Consider the following 17,311-nt stretch of genomic DNA (forward strand, 5'->3'; position numbering starts at 1 on the left):
ACACGTGTCATAGCGCATTATACGACCACAGCCAATGGGGTGACCTAGCGACCATGTACACAGTTAAGCTCACTTTGGGAAAGGCCAAAGGCAGGTTTCCAAAAGCTAGGCACATTGTGACACTTGACAGTCATATCAGCAAGGCGTTCAGCCTGCTTGTAAGGGAGGGTGAGAGGTTCTGCTGTGGGATGTGTGCGGGATTGTGGGCACCCATGGTACACACTTCCAAGGTACATGAAGCAGTGTCACCTGAAGGTGATGTACATCCTCACTTTGTACACCTGTAGACATGCACGGAAGCGGATGTGTACTTGTATGTACACAGCGAAGTGTTATGCAGATCATCATGCATGTGACAGATTAAAGGTCCTGTGAGGATGGCCAGGTTTCAAAATTACCTGGGAATGTCCTTGTACATACACACAGACACGCAAACAATGTTGAACCACTGTGCATGGTGCCTACATATTTGGCCAATTTCGACTGTTAGAAAGCTGTGACATGCACATATCAAGAAGTGTGAGAGCTGCACCCTGCTAGCCACCCCACATGTTTCTAGGTAGGTCAAACACACTGTGTTAACAGACCTGCCTCTTTTACTGTGTCATGCACGCAGAACAGAAGTTGGCTACACCATGTATAAAACTGAAACTTGGCAGCACAGCTTTTATTCCAATGCCAGTGCAAGGGTCCATAATACAGACAGTAATTGAAATAGGGCACATACGTAGGCATGCACATCATAGCAATGTACTACTTGTGACTGAGAGCGTGGCACTTATTCTTCGGCCAAACCCATCAATGCCATTCCCACACACATTCCATTGGCCGGACCCATCAGGAAAAGTGTGAAGCGATAAGGTTCTGCCAAATCTGTCTGCCAGTTGCTAGGGTCTCCTGGGCTCGGGCATTCACACATGTGGGATCCTGTGGGAGGTCGGGACATATATCCATTGGTGGTCCATGACGTACTGCCACATTATGGAACACACAGCACAGTAGGACAATCCTGCCAGCTTTGTCTGGGGCATACATTAAGGCTCCCTCCGTCTTGTCCAAACAGCGAAAACGGCTTTTAAGAAGGCCAAAAGTGCGTTCAATGACTGTGCGGGTAGCACATAAAGCGTCGTTGTACCTCATCTCTGCAGGCGTATTCGGCATGTGTATGGGGTTCAGAAGCCATGGCCGGCAACCATAACCTAAATCCCCTGCACCAATGACATAAGAAACACATTACTGTAAGCTAGGTTATAGCCTGATGTGACAGGCTACACACAACATCCAGTTATACAGTGCAAGATAGCCTGGAAGATAGCTGGACCTTAAAGGCTCATTCCTGTTGTGTGACTGCAGTATACTTAGGGGTTGTCACCTATTACGCTAAGCAGCTACTATGTCCCTCAGTACAGCATTGCATGTGGCCTAACTGCCCGTTCCAATGCTATACATAGGTGTAGCTGCCACACAACTGCACACACCAACATTACAGCTGTGGGACCTGCAGTGAAAGGATTGACATTGGTTACATTGTTATGGTGATTGTGCATTGCAGGAGTGCAGGCTGTGGTGTGTGGCCGAATGTGGCACAAAAGGCTATCGAGGCCATCCCAGGGGCACAATACTTGCTGTGCAGGGGCACAATACTTGCTGTACAGGAGGGCACGTGTACAGATATACACTGGCTGCAAAGGGGCAAGATGGCTCGGTATATAATCACACATACAGGGTGTATGCCATCAGTGTGCAGTGTGCAGACATTGGAACGCCACCACAGGACTCATAGGAAAAGGGACATATAGATGCTCTGTACTAGGAACTTAGATACAGCTTCATATGTCACACCATTACTGACCCCGTCACCTCAGACCAGCAGCAGGACAGTGAAAAAGGATGTGCAAAAGGCAAACATTAAGCCTATCACTTGCTCATGACCACTGACACACCATGTATACTGGGTTGCAACACTCAACATGGCCATGGCAAGGCCACAAATGTTTGCCTCCCTTTTCGGTGATATGACACACTTCAACAATATAATATAGATATGGAATAGAAAAAAGATGTCGTCTTTTACCTACAAGCCAAGCATCACCGTATATGCCTGCCTCAAAGTTGTCGAAAAGGCCCAATTGCCTTAGGATGAAGGAATCATGGGTTCTGCACGGGTACCTGGCCACCGCGTCCAGAATGTGCATTCCTGCATCACAGACCATTTGGACATTGAGGGAGTTGAATAGCTTCCTGCTGCGGTAACCTGCCTCCCTTTCACGTGGTGGAATGATGGCCACATGGGTGCAGTCGATAGCTCCAATAACATTGGGGAAGTGTGCCAAGGCATAAAAAGCTGTCTTCAAGTCCCTCAAGCCCTGCCTGTTGCGAGGAAAGTACATGTATCGATGTATGCGGGCCATGACTGCTTCAATGACCTGATCCAGACAGCGTGAAAATGTGCTCTGAGACATTCCTCCCACAACTCCTACTGTGGTTTGGAAAGAGCCGCTGGCAGTGAAATGGAGTGCAGGCAGCAGCTTGGTCATGTCAGGGATGGCATGGGACCTTGTGGTCGCAGGATCCAGATCAACACGCATGTCCTCATATAACTCATGTACAACCTGAGTGCTAAGGCGATACCTGCTCACCACTGTGTCCTCAGGCATGCCGTCCAAGGACGTACGTGGAGGGAATATACGGTCCCTAATTATCCTCGCCTGGTAACTCCCTGTGCTCTCTTCGATGTGGCCTGGCCTGTTCTTCATGGTGTCCTGCTTCCACATGCCGTGGTCTGCGACAGGACTGGCGAGGCATGTGGTAGCCGTGTATATATACACCTGGCAGTGAGCATATGGTCTCATGACAGCTCACCTACTAAAAACAAGCCTTTTTATTGGTCCAGATAAGCTGTGGAGCTATTTACAGGTTTTATCGCATGCGGTGTGCTCCGCGATAAATATCGCGAAACGCGATATCGCATGCAATCTGCCCTTACCGCAAAAAAAAAAAGGTGTAGTTATTTTCAGCGTTAAAGGGCTGCGATACTGCCCAAAATCTATCGCAAACTGCGATAGAAGGACCTACTTTACATTGGACCTCCCCCAACTCCTCCCCTATTCCTCCCCTTTTCAAAATTTGCATCGCGATGTGCGGTACGGCCCTTATCGCATGCGTTAAGGGCTTATCGCATGCGAAAAGCCCTTATCGCATGCGTTAAACCCTTATCGCATGCGTTAACGGGGCTTTTCGCATGCGATAAGCCCTTAACGCATGCGAAAACGCCTTATCGCATTTTGAAAAATGACCCCCAAAGTCTTTATAAATCCTGTGGGGGCAGGGATCTGCTCCAAATTGTAGAAGAAACTGATGTTTGAAAATACATGCAGCACAAATGTTGCTTAAGGAAGCTGTTCCATTATAAACCCGTGTGAGATCAACTGTTCACTGCGTAGATGATCATATTAAAGAGAGTGTAGAGTATTCACACATGCACTGGAAGTTTACCACTGAACATACCCCAACAAACAGGCCTTCAGATGTTTCGCCAATGCTGGCTTCCTCAGGGGGAGGAATGCAGTCATAAGCACTTAAAGGCATGCTGTGCTGCTACATTGTAACAGTCTGAGCGGTGTTAGCTCAGTGTCATTCAGTTTATGAAAGACAAAGTATCCGTAACGTTTAATCAGTTAATTTAAGGTCACAGCATTGAAACCTTCAGTGAGTGATCTGTTTGTCGGGGTATATATTCACATACACATATACACACACCTCTAGACAAACTGGTACCAGAGCTGATATGGCAATTGCCAAAGACCAGGTTGCACCACTACCACCATAATAACCAAGCAAGGCACCATCAAATCCGTGCCCTTTCCTCATGCTCCCCACCAACATTTAGCTGCAGCCAACATTAATCCCCAACAACCATCCCTCCAAAGCCTCCTGTAAGGCGTTGTTGAACATATCATAGACAATATCCGAAAGATGAACTCTGTATGACCTAAATAAACCTTGACAATGAACATCCGCCCATGTGTGCCTTATTTGGTAACCATCAAGCTTGCAGGTCCATATGCCAATCTGACGGTCGACCTTCTTGCGCCCTTTCCTCCACAGTTTCAAATCGTTCAATTTTATATGTGGAATAATATCAGATCACAAGAAATGATGATGAAATTTAATGTGGATAAGTGCAAGGTGATGCATATAGGGAAAAATAACCCATGCTATAATTACACGATGTTGGGTTCCATATTAGGTGCTACAACCCAAGAAAGAGATCTAGGTGTCATAGTGGATAACACATTGAAATCGTCGGTTCAGTGTGCTGCGGCAGTCAAAAAAGCAAACAGAATGTTGGGAATTATTAGAAAAGGAATGATGAATAAAACGGAAAATGTCATAATGCCTCTGTATCGCTCCATGGTGAGACCGCACCTTGAATACTGTGTACAATTCTGGTCGCCGCATCTCAAAAAAGATATAATTGCGATGGAGAAGGTACAGAGAAGGGCTACCAAAATGATAAGGGGAATGGAACAACTCCCCTATGAGGAAAGACTAAAGAGGTTAGGACTTTTCAGCTTGGAGAAGAGACGACTGAGGGGGGATATGATAGAGGTGTTTAAAATCATGAGAGGTCTAGAACGGGTAGATGTGAATCGGTTATTTACTCTTTCGGATAGTAGAAAGACTAGGGGACACTCCATGAAGTTAGCATGGGGCACATTTAAAACTAATCGGAGAAAGTTCTTTTTTACTCAACGCACAATTAAACTCTGGAATTTGTTGCCAGAGAATGTGGTTCGTGCAGTTAGTATAGCTGTGTTTAAAAAAGGATTGGATAAGTTCTTGGAGGAGAAGTCCATTACCTGCTATTAAGTTCACTTAGAGAATAGCCACTGCCATTAGCAATGGTTACATGGAATAGACTTAGTTTTTGGGTACTTGCCAGGTTCTTATGGCCTGGATTGGCCACTGTTGGAAACAGGATGCTGGGCTTGATGGACCCTTGGTCTGACCCAGTATGGCATTTTCTTATGTTCTTATGTTCTTATGAGTATGCGGGAACAAGGATGATAACTCAGCCAAGTCATTCTTGATCCTCATAATTAACTGCTTGCTTGATAATTCACCAAGTTCATTATCCCCAAAATGTATTATGATGGCATTTGAGGCTACTGTCAATTCCTTCAAATGCCAAAGAGGGGGTCATATCCATGTCACAACTAGCCTGTGAGGTGCCAATCCCAAATGCAGTCCATAGGGGCAATCATGTGCTCTCTTAGCAGCCCAATGCACAAAAGAGTGTCTGAAAAACCAAGTAGTCAATTAAGCCCGGCGCAGATCTACAAAATACAATTAAGAAATTATGAGTAGGAGTGCTTACCTGGACCATCCTGACATAAGTATTGACAACCTCGGATCTCCATCTTCCTATCCGCTGTATGGTGTTGACCCATAGATCTCCATGCGCAGCACTTGTGGCCGCTCCAATCCTAAAGGAATATGTGGTAAATTTCCTGGCATCCAGGACCATTCTTGTTACAGCCATTCTGAGCATAGCGGAGAACTGATATTTGGTCATTGGCACCTGGTGAATGTGTACCAACAAATGTACACTCCAGAGTGTCGAACAGCTAGATACTTTTCCATGTTCTGGACAGGACAAGTGATGCATGCCTTGATCCTCTTCAAAGAAAGAACTGCTCCCTTTCCCACCTGATCTTTTTTTGATCTGTGTATCTTTATACAGCACGCTAGAGGTGTACATGTCACGTTTCACAACAGCATGCCCAAGTACCCAGATCGTTTGTTGGATGCGGCCAACTTGCTCACTCATAAAGCTCCAAAAAAGGCCAGCGAGAAGGCAAGGCGAAACAGGTTGGTTTTGAAGTCAGAAGCGCAGATTGATGCCAAAAGCACCCATAGGGTCCCCATCAGGTTATGCATAATTGGAAGCCAAGCATCCATGGTTGGTCCTGACTTTCTTGACCAATCTGCCAACATCTTCTTCAACAGGAAGGACTTGGTGGGATCCGCCTTCGAAAAAAAATGCCAGATCTGCTAGATAGGTAACCACTGAACCTCTGGTTGCCCCCATTTCCTTGGCTGAAGAGACATACTTTACTATCAGGTCATCTGGCACTGGTCCATGCCTCCAGCCATATTGCATTAGGAATCTTGGCATGTGGTCATAATTACAGCAATATGCAGACCATGTGGACAGAGCCAAGGACCTTCATACTAAGTCTCGGGTGGTTGGAGACCAATCATCCTAAGGTGCTCTGGCATTGGCATTCCCTGTTGGTCTACTGTGGGTACCTGCTTGTGAAACAAATCCCTCTTAGCATGAGATAAGGAATCAGTAATATTATTACTAACCCCTGGAATGTGCCTTGCCCTTGCTGTAGTATTGAAGCACAAACCTGCGAGCACTACCTCCCTTAGCAAGTCTAACATCTTGGGACATTTAGCCAACTCTCTGTTCAAAACCTGGACCACTGCTTGACTGTCATACCAAAAAAATTATGTGTTTGTCCCTCAATCTTTTGCTTCATAATATGAGAGCTACCCATATGGGGAATAATTCCAGAATTGTGATGTTCCTTGTCAAGTTGACTTCAGCCCACTCAGCTGGCCAAGGCTCGGTGCACCATGCCCCTTAACCAAATAGCCCAAGGCCCCAGGCCCCTGTGGCATCTGAGTGTATATCCAAATCTCTGCTTAAGAATGAGGGTGCCTGCCTTATGGACACACCATTAAATTCATCCAGAAATGATGCCCATATGGAGATATCTACATGCATAGCCTTCGACAGCCTCATGAAGTGATGCGGCTTACTGATGAAGACTGTGGCAGCAACCAATCTCCTCAAGAAAACTCGCCCCATGGGAATTACTTGACAGGCAAAGTTCAGTGTCCCCAGAAAGGCTTGGATCGATCGCAGTGAGAGTTTCTTTGCTGTCAATGCCTGTCGCAACATTACACGCAGTTTCATCACTTTGGAATTCCTCTAATAAGCATGTGCATGCGTCTGATAGGGATGTGCAGCAGGGATGGATTCATCCCATTCGGGATTCAGATTTGTAGGGGCCCAAATCCATTGCATCCATTCTCGTGGGCCCCCGAGCCATTCATATGTCAAAAATAAATTTGTTCCCCCCAAAAAACCCCATCCCAACCTTTTAAAGTTATTTATATACAACCCCCCACCCTCCTGACCCCCCCCCCCCCAAGACTTTCCAAAAGTACCTGGTGGTCCAGCGAGGTTCCTGGAGTGATCTCCTGTACTTGGGCTATTGGCTGCCGGTATTCAAAATGGCGCCGATAGCTCCTGTGACATAGTAAGGGCAAAGGCTATCAGCGCAATTTTGAATACCGGCAGCCGACGACCTGCGTGCAGGAGATCACTCCAGGACCCCCGCTGGACCACCAAGGACTTTTGGCAAGTCTTGGGGGGGGGGCGGATCAGGAGGGTGGGGGTGCCTATTCGGTGGTGATCCATTGTATTCGTGGGGGTTCGCCATACGTTTCGGAACCCCCACGAATACAACGAATATGGCATATACATTATGGATTCACAATATGTCGAAAAGGAATGCACACCCCTAACGTCTGATTCTTTCAGCCCAACAAATAAAAAAATCATCAGGGTAATGTATGATGCTGCTTGATCTTGCCCGCTGTGATGTCACCCAATGAAGGAAAGAACTGAAGAGCTCAAAGTAGGAACATGAAACTGAGCATTCTATTGGCTTGCATTTATCAAAGTAGTATTCGTTTCTGAACCGAAAGCCCAACAACAGGAAGCTGCTTGGATGAATAGGCAGCATCCTGAATGCTGACTCTATAACAGACTTAGCCATTAAGGCGTCCACACCGCACTTCCTGAGCAATGCAATAGCCAGGTTAAATAAATGAAGCATACTGCACTGAGCATTCTTCAGGGAGATGCTGTTTGTATACAGATGAGCCTGGAGGGTAGGAGAGGTTCTGGTTAAGACTGAACTTTCCGGTCTCTTTCTTAGGGATCACTGCCAAAGGTGATAGGTACATTTTTTGAAAAGGGCAATGTGAAAATGGACCTGCCATACATCCCAAAGCCAATCCCATGTCCAATTTCACTTGTATGATGGCAGCGTGTCGTACCACGGATGTAGCACTGGAGGTAGTTGTCCCGTCCAGGTGACCCTCAAATGGAATGGGGAATCTAGCATGGAAACCTTGGACAATCCGTTGTGCCTCTCTGACCTTAAGTCCTGGTTGAGCTATGGGATCATAGCTGACAGGTCAATGGGTGATGGTGTTTTGCCAAATTGCTGGTACCTATCTCCCTTTTCCATTACTCCCTCCTGTTGCTTTCTTGGAGCATTTCATGACTGCGTGAGGAGCGGCACAGGATGAACAAACATGCTTGAACTTGCAGTCTTGGGGAGCGCTAGGAGAGCGATCCCACTCCTGGGAGATGTGTCTCCTTGGGCCACGGCTCGACCCCAGAGGGATTCTGAAGAAGTGCCGCGGGAGGCGTGGCATGCCCGAGCATGGGCAGGACGGAAGCAAGGCTGGGGAGATGACTGGAGACAGGCCCTCCTCCGGACCTGCATGCTTCGGAAGACCCAACAACGCTATGTTGGTCTTGTGAACAGTCCTCCGACCGTTCCCAGCCCTTTCGGACCTGCCGCAGGGTACGGCACGAAGCGGCAGGCCGGATGGAGGCCAGGGCAGCGAAGACTGGAACATGGATGCAGACGAGACTTCAGAACGAGGTACTGGAAGTGCAGACGTAGACTCAGGCACAGATACTGGAGGTGCAGACGTGGAGTCGGAGACAAGGTACTGGACATGCTGACGTAGACTCAGGAATAAGGTACTGGAGGAAGAGACATGGAGTCAGGAACAAGGTATGATGCATACAGGAGACTCAAGGGCGAGGTACGAGACTGGCAACATGGAGCGCCCTACACAGCCCGCCCGTGGAGCTGGTCACGGACCACAACAGGGGTTGTCGAAGGATACCAGGCTTTCGGAAAGTTCGGGAACAAGGTAAGGCTTTCTCAGAGGCTCAGGAACGAGGTGCATGGCTTGCATCACGAAGCGCCCTACTCAGCCCGCCCATGGGGCTAGTCATGGACCATGACCTGGCTTGCCGCGAGGCACCAAGACATCTTGAAGACACAGGAACGAGGTGCTAGCTTTCAGGAGATTCAGAAACAGGGTAAGGCTTTCTCACAGACTCAGGAACGAGGTGCATGGCTTGCATCACGAAGCTCCCTACTCAGCCCGCCCATGGGGCTGGTCACGGACCATGACTTGCTTGCCACGAGACACCAGGACATCTCGAAGACACAGGAACGAGGTGCTAGCTTTCAGGAGATTCAGGAACAGGGTAAGGCTTTCTCACAGACTCAGGAACGAGGTGCATGGCTTGCATCACGAAGCGCCCTACTCAGCCCGCCCATGGGGCTGGTCACGGACCACGACTTGGCTTGCCGCGAGACACCAGGACATCTCGAAGACACAGGAACGAGGTGCTAGCTTTCAGGAGATTCAGGAACAGGGTAGAAGCAGGTTGCTGCACACCGGCAGCCAAAGGTAAGGATTGCATCATCTGAACTGGAACACGGGTACCGGATTGGAAGACAGGCCAAGGGCAGGAACAGGAACAGGCAAACATCAGGGCTGGTACATCAAGCAGACATCAGGACTGGAACAGCAGGTAAACATCAGGACAGGACGAGGAGCTCCGACAGAGAACAAGGAACACTGGACCTTGCAGAAGGCTGGAACACGGACAACTCCTGGAGCAAGGATGGTAGAATCCCAGGACTGACCAACTCCTTGCGAAGGCAAAGACAGACTGAATGCTGAGCCCTTTAGTAGGGCTGATGATGACAATGCCCAGGGAGGGCAGGGGGCCACACCTGGCTGGCCCTAGAAGAGGAGTAGAGAGGCGCGCGCCCGCGCCCTAGGAAGCTGGAGAGGCAAGCTGGAAGCCGGTGGCGTCCTCCCGGCCACGTGGAGAATCCAAGGAAGCCAGGCAGGCAGAGGAGCAGCCCTGCCCTGAAGTTGGAGAGGTGGCAGGCTGCTAGAGCGGCTCCCAGCCGCGAAGACTGAAGCAGGAAGGCATAGAGAGGGAAGGCTGGCTGCAGGGAGCTGAAGAGGCTGCAGGCACCGGCAGGGACGGCCTTCCTGCCGACCAAGGACCCGGGCTAAAGCAGGCACCGGCAGGGACGGCCTCCCTGCCGGCTGAAGACCCCGGGAAGCCTGCAGAGCGTCGGGGAACACCGGAGCGGTGGCAGCTGACCCAGCCACATGGAGGAGCTCCCGGTGGCCCGACCCTGCCGCGCAGGGCTGGAAGCAGCCAAGAAGGGACCCGGCAACGGCGGCAGGCCTGCCGCGAAGAAAACAGCGTCAGCGGCCCGACTGGCCTCGTGGGGGTAAGGGCCTGCCCGCCCTCCTCGCGGGCAGGATCGCAACAGTACCCCCTCCTCAAAGCCCCCCCTCAAGCCTCTAGACAACAGCGAGAGGAGGAGGCGGTAGTCCATACCGTCGAGGGCAAGCGGAGATCCAAGGACAAGCTGGTACTTCTTGGCGAGTAACTGTAGCGAGAAGAATACTGGAGCAGAAGACAAGGCAGAAGTGGTCAAGGTCCAGGCAAGACAAACACAGAACATGGAATGCTGAAGGCGCAGGTCAGGCAGGATGTAGGGTACAGAACCACAAGAAGGCATCTTGGTTCTAGGATCCAGACAGAGGCAAGGCTCCATCCAAGACTTGGCTTAAATGGAGGTCCATAAACGTAAGACTGAAGCCGTGGTGCAGGCTGGAGTTCTAGGTGGAGATTAGATGCTGATTAATAGTTCCAGAGACTTGGGACTCCAGTGACACAAGGCGGAGAGCTGGAGCAAGCCGTCAAGTTAGCAATGTAAGACGTGGCGAGAAATGATCTTGGTTTCACTAGAGGATGGAGGACATCCCTCAGTTGGTACAAGTCGGCTTTGAAGTATGTTGAGGCACTCTGAGTTAGGTACCCACCAGTAGTTCAAGGGTCAGGCTTGGAAGTATTGGTGACTGGATGGTATAGCAGTCTCTAGAAGATATGCAATACGAGCAAGCGTGACTCCCTTTAAGGTGTAGATGCAAGAGGGCAGATGGACTGCTAGTCACGGCTGGTGCTCACATGGAAATATGCTTGGCAAAGCACGTAAACTGGAGTCCTTCAGTTGGTAATAAGATTCCTTAGTGAAGACATTGCTGATGCTCAGGTGGGTAGAACTGGCAGCTCAAGTAACTGGTGGTGAGAATCAGGATTAGAACAGTGCAGAGGATCAAAGGCACAAAAGTTCAGAAACTCCCATCAGGAGCGAGCCCTAAGACTGGGCGGAATCTTGATGTGGCTTGGTTAACTCACATTCGAGTGGTCCTAGGCTGATGGTAGAGACGGACATCTTCAGGATGGCTTGAGAGCAAGCTGGCAGTAGGTTACTTGGAAAGGCACACTTGGACCAGTATCTTTGCTTGGATGGTGAAGCTTGCAGTGGATCCCCGAAGAGGCTGCTGGACTCGCGCTCGGGGTGGTGAGTGAGATGCGAGGAATTTCAGCAGAGTAAGCTCTTCAGAGCAGGTACCTCTTGCAGGTGAACAAGCATTCTCAGAGGGAAAAAATAAAAATTCTGGACAAGATAGTCGTGCAACACAGGAACCAGATGCTGCAGCATGGAAGATGGTGGTGAACCTGGGTGCAGGCGCCTCCTGCAGGTCGTACAGCAAGTGTACCCAGGCTAAGCAAAAGTCTCAAGAAGGCACTTGGTGAAAACAGGTGCTAGGCCTCTAGCGGTGTGGGAAAACAAAAGTTCAAATAAGCTGGCGCCTCCAGCAGGTCGGTAAACACAGCGAAAAAACTGGGACTGAAGTTTTTTCCTTTAAAAAAAAAAAATTCCTTTGGCAAAGAAACTCCGGAACTTGGCACAGACCCATCACAAGGACATGAACGCCGGACACATGGCCTTCGCAATCTGTTGGGGAGCGCTAGGAGAGCGATCCCACTCCTGGGAGATGAGTGTCCTTGCGCCACGGCTCAACCCCAGAGGGATTCTGAAGAAGTGCCGCGGGAGGCGTGGCATGCCCGAGCATGGACAGGACGGAAGCAAGGCTGGGGAGATGACTGGAGACAGGCCCTCCTCCGGACCTGCACGCTTTGGAAGACCCAACAACGCTATGTTGGTCTTGTGAACAGTCTTCCGACCGTTCCCAGCCCTTTCAGACCTGCCGCAGGGTACGGCACGAAGCGGCAGGCCGGATGGAGGTCAGGGCAGCGAAGACTGGAACATGGATGCAGACGAGACTTCAGAACGAGGTACTGGAAGTGCAGACGTAGACTCAGGCACAGATACTGGAGGTGCAGACGTGGAGTCGGAGACAAGGTACTGGACGTGCTGACGTAGACTCAGGAACGAGGTACTGGAGGAAGAGACGTGGAGTCAGGAACGAGGTATGATGCATACAGGAGACTCAAGGGCGAGGTACGAGACTGGCAACATGGAGCGGCCTACACAGCCTGCCCGTGGGGCTGGTCACGGACCACAACAGGGGTTGCCGCAGGATACCAGGCTTTCGGAAAGTTCGGGAACAAGGTAAGGCTTTCTCAGAGGCTCAGGAACGAGGTGCATGGCTTGCATCACGAAGCGCCCTACTCAGCCCGCCCATGGGGCTGGTCACGGACCATGACATGGCTTGCCGTGAGGCACCAGGACATCTCGAAGACACAGGAACGAGGTGCTAGCTTTCAGGAGATTCAGGAACAGGGTAGAAGCAGGTTGCTGCACTCCTGGCAGCTTATAGCAGGGCTGCTGCACACCGGCAGCCAAAGGTAAGGATTGCATCATCTGAACTGGAACACGGGTACCGGATTGGAAGACAGGCCAAGGGCAGGAACAGGAACAGGCAAACATCAGGGCTGGTACATCAAGCAGACATCAGGACTGGAACAGCAGGTAAACATCAGGACAGGACGAAGAGCTCCGACAGAGAACAAGCAACACTGGACCTTGCAGAAGGCTGGAACACGGACAACTCCTGGAGCAAGGATGGTAGAATCCCAGGACTGACCAACTCCTTGCGAAGGCAAAGACAGACTGAATGCTGAGCCCTTTAGTAGGGCTGATGATGACAATGCCCAGGGAGGGCAGGGGGCCACACCTGGCTGGCCCTAGAAGAGGAGTAGAGAGGCACGTGCCCGCGCCCTAGGAAGCTGGAGAGGCAAGCTGGAAGCCGGTGGCATCCTCCCGGCCACGTGGAGAATCCAAGGAAGCCAGGCAGGCAGAGGAGCAGCCCTGCCCTGAAGCTGGAGAGGTGGCAGGCTGCTAGAGCGGCTCCCAGCCGCGAAGACTGAAGCAGGAAGGCATAGAGAGGTAAGGCTGGCTGCAGGGAGCTGAAGAGGCTGCAGGCACCGGCAGGGACGGCCTCCCTGCCGGCTGAAGACCCCGGGAAGCCTGCAGAGCGTCGGGGAACACCGGAGCGGTGGCAGCTGACCGAGCCACATGGAGGAGCTCCCGGTGGCCCGACCCTGCCGCGCAGGGCTGGAAGCAGCCAAGAAGGGACCCGGCGACGGCGGCAGGCCTGCCGCGAAGAAAACAGCGTCAGCGGCCCGACTGGCCGCGTGGGGGTAAGGGCCTGCCTGCGCTCCTCGCGGGCAGGATCGCAACATGCAGTCCTGGAAAGTGCATGTTGATCTCTTGTAATGCCAGCATATGTTGTCCTGTACCTGTGTTGCCCCTGTGGCCTGCATGGTTGATGATGACTTCCTTGGCGCCTGCATGCACACTCCTGCATCACTTGCCCACAAGCTGACATCCTGTGTTCCCCAGGACATGAATTTATTTTCTTCCATATTGTCTTGGAATTTCTCGTCAGAATTCAGCTATGCCCAGCCTTCATGATCCTTGTAAGCTTCAAGGATGTTGTCTGCATAGCTAAGCATGGGCCCATATTGGGAGGGGTCATCATGCCCTACAATTCTTATCATATGCAGAAAGGCACAGGTCCAATTGATGATGTTCTTAGGGACTCTTCTGTCAGTACCATGGGCCACACCCTCTTCCTTTTGTTATGTTCGTGGACCCTTGGCCAGAGGTGGTGTTGGCCCCACCTGTGGGGGAAACCCCCACAGGTCTCCACCATCAGGTAGCAAGGCCAGATGGGAAGCAGAGGCCAGTTGGAGCTTCGCCACTGCCAGCCCACATTCCCCGCATGTTGAGCCCTTGGGTACCGGGGCCAGCTGGTCTTACGTGGGCCTCTGTGTGGATGATCCCAGGGAGTTGGCGAGAGAGTACAGCTGCAGCCAGGAGAGAGAGAGCCCAGAGGCCGAAGCCAAGAGAGGAGTCAGATCCAGTCCAGTGGGCCAGGTGAGTGGCAGAGAGCATGGACAGGCTTGGTCCAGGAGTCAGAGGCAGGTGGCAGGATGTGTAGTCAGGTCCAGTCCAGAGGTCAGAGGCAGGCAGCAGAATGCATGGTTGGGTCTGGTCCAGAGGTCAGGCAGGAGGAGGTCCGTCCGATGAAGCAAGGGACAAGCGGGAACTGGTACAAGGAGATCTGGAGCAGAAGCAGGAGCCAGGAATGGGTGCAGGAGCAGGAACTCGAGCAAGCAAGAGCAAGAAGATCTGTTGCTTAAGGCTGGCAATGTCATCACTAGGGGCTGCGGGAACATTTCCCACCATGGCCCCTTTAATTCTGACCGGTGGCACGTGCATGCACCTAGGAGCAGGGGCCAAGCAAGGCGGCTGTGACAGCGAGAGCAGCATGGCGTCGTTCCTTCACCGCGGCTAGGAGGCGGCCCGAGTGGAGGTCGAGGCATCAGCACCCCTCAGTCATGGAAGGGGGAGCAAGGAACTGTCCTGAGCTGAGCCGGGAAGCGGAAGGACTGCAGCGGTGGCTGGCAGGTGCGGCCGAAGCAAGAAGGGCCGCAACCCGGGCCCGGTACTGGGAAGTAGGAACAGGCTTCTTGAGACCGGGAACTGTAACACCTTTGTCTTCCTCCTTGTGGCCCTCCCCTTCATAATACGAAATATGTCAATGTAAGATCGCTTTTGAATCTTCCTGTGAAGAGATTTGTGAATACTCTCCCACAATTTGGATACAGCGGTGAGTGCCGGAGGACCTCTGGATGCTTTGCTGGCTCCTTCTGCCAGGGGCCAAGGGCTATTATCGTCCATTGAGTCCGAGTCAGATGTCTCCGAGGAACTACAACTTGAACTAGAGATGGCTCTATGCTTGTGCTTGGCTTTACGTTTTTTTGTCACAAGCCATCTTCCCTCCATCGCACGCATGCCACCCTCAGCACGCACACTACCCTCGACCCCCCCTCTTGACTCACCATCGACTTCTTCATTGTTCTGGGCTGCCAGTCCCATGCTGCCAGGTGCTGCAACTATAGCCGGAATTTGTGGACTAACCTGCATAGCTAAGATAGACTACTCAAACGCACTACTCCTAGGTCTACCTAAGAATACTACAGCCCCATTGCAGCTGCTACAAAACGCAGCTGCACGAATATTAACAGGTACACACAGAAAAAAACACATTACACCCATTCTCAAACAACTTCACTGGCTCCCCATCACCTATCAGCGGCATTCGACACAGTAAATCATGATATCCTATTAAATAGATTAGAAGAAATAGGACTATGCAACACAACAATCAAATGGTTCAAATCATTCCTAGATAACAGATATTTCCAAGTGCAAATCAAAAAAGCAATGTCAGAAAGAATAAACCTTCAAACAGGAGTTCCGCAGGGATCAGCCCTATCTGCCACACTATTCAACATATACATGCTGCCGTTATGCCACCTGCTAGCTGGTCTGGGCATCTCACACTACATATATGCTGACGATATTCAATTAATACGTCCAATTAATGACTCAATTGAGAAAACATTAACCTTAGCCAACATGTATCTAGATATAATAAAACAGCTCTTAAACCAGATGGAATTAGTTATTAACATAGAGAAAACAGAATTCCTACATCTTGAACGAAAAAACATCACAATCATTCAAAACCCAATCACAATCAATAACAACAAAAAAAATACAACTAGCAGAGAAAGTACGAAACCTTGGAGTGAATTTCGATACGGAACTAAGTATGAAACAACATATATCTCTAAAAGTAAGAGAAGGTTACGCCAAACTTATGACTCTCAGAAGACTTAAACCACTACTAACACCAAATGACTTCCGGTCAGTACTACAAGCATTAATTTTTTCAAGCACTGATTACTGTAATGCCCTTCTACTAGGATTACCCCACACCACGATAAGACCACTACAGGTATTACAAAACACAGCTGCAAGAATTTTAACCGGTAAAAGTAAAAAAGACCATATCACCAAAACCCTAATTGAACTACACTGGCTACCCATTGAACAAAGAATTCAGTACAAGACTCTTTGCACCATACATAAATTAATACACGACGAAAAGGCAGAATGGCTGAACACAGCCCTTCACGTACATGTCTCTAATAGAAACTTGAGATCAGCAAACAAAGCCCTACAAACTATTCCCTCAGTAAAAACAGCCAGACTAACTCAAGTAAGGGATAGGGCCCTATCCCTGGCAGGACCTATAATATGGAACACAATGCCTTTAGAAATCAGAACACAAAGAGACATCAAAGCATTCAAAAAAAGTTTAAAAACATGGCTATTTAAGCAAGCATACCACAAAGGGAATGAAGAGTAGAATCCAGGGAATTGTATGATGCAGTCCGAAGAACTCCCACACACATACATCAGCTTACTCGAATGGTGTGTGTGTGTATATTTTATTTTACTTTACCTCTATTAGATTGCAACAACAGAGGACAAGACTTAAGTGTTAATTTATCTTATAGCCGATATACTTAAAGTAGACATGACTTATCACAACCACTAAGTAATACTTAATATGAAACTATGTTACAGTATTTGATGGCACCTGTTTAGTTAATATAACTCAACACATTTAAGTTTGAAATTATGTGCCTTATTGTGAACCGTTGTGACGGCAACTAGCTTAACGACGGTATAGAAAAGATTTTAAATAAATAAATAAATAAATAAAATAGAATAGAATAGAATAGAATACAATTTAAGACCCTTACCCTCATACACAAAGCCATCCACAATCCGGACATGCTTTGGTTCACAGACACTCTACCATTCGTTCCACCTCCAGACCCACCAGAACACCATATATAGCAACTATACACACACCCTCTCCCAAACTCTTTCAACTAACAGCCACCAAACAACGCGCCCTATCATTAGCTGGA

General features: G+C 49.7%; 1 long non-coding RNA gene across 1 annotated transcript in view; it reads right to left on the minus strand.

Annotated features, from left to right (window-relative positions):
• Positions 1-667: 667 nt before the first annotated feature.
• LOC115081850 overlaps positions 668-17,311 on the minus strand; it is a 28,626-nt gene continuing 11,982 nt past the window's right edge. The window contains exon 3 of the long non-coding RNA XR_003853929.1: positions 668-1,208. This is a non-coding gene — a long non-coding RNA (uncharacterized LOC115081850). The remainder of the gene's footprint in view (positions 1,209-17,311) is intronic.

Source organism: Rhinatrema bivittatum, chromosome 1 (assembly GCF_901001135.1).
Source record: "Rhinatrema bivittatum chromosome 1, aRhiBiv1.1, whole genome shotgun sequence".
Lineage (NCBI taxonomy): Eukaryota > Metazoa > Chordata > Amphibia > Gymnophiona > Rhinatrematidae > Rhinatrema > Rhinatrema bivittatum.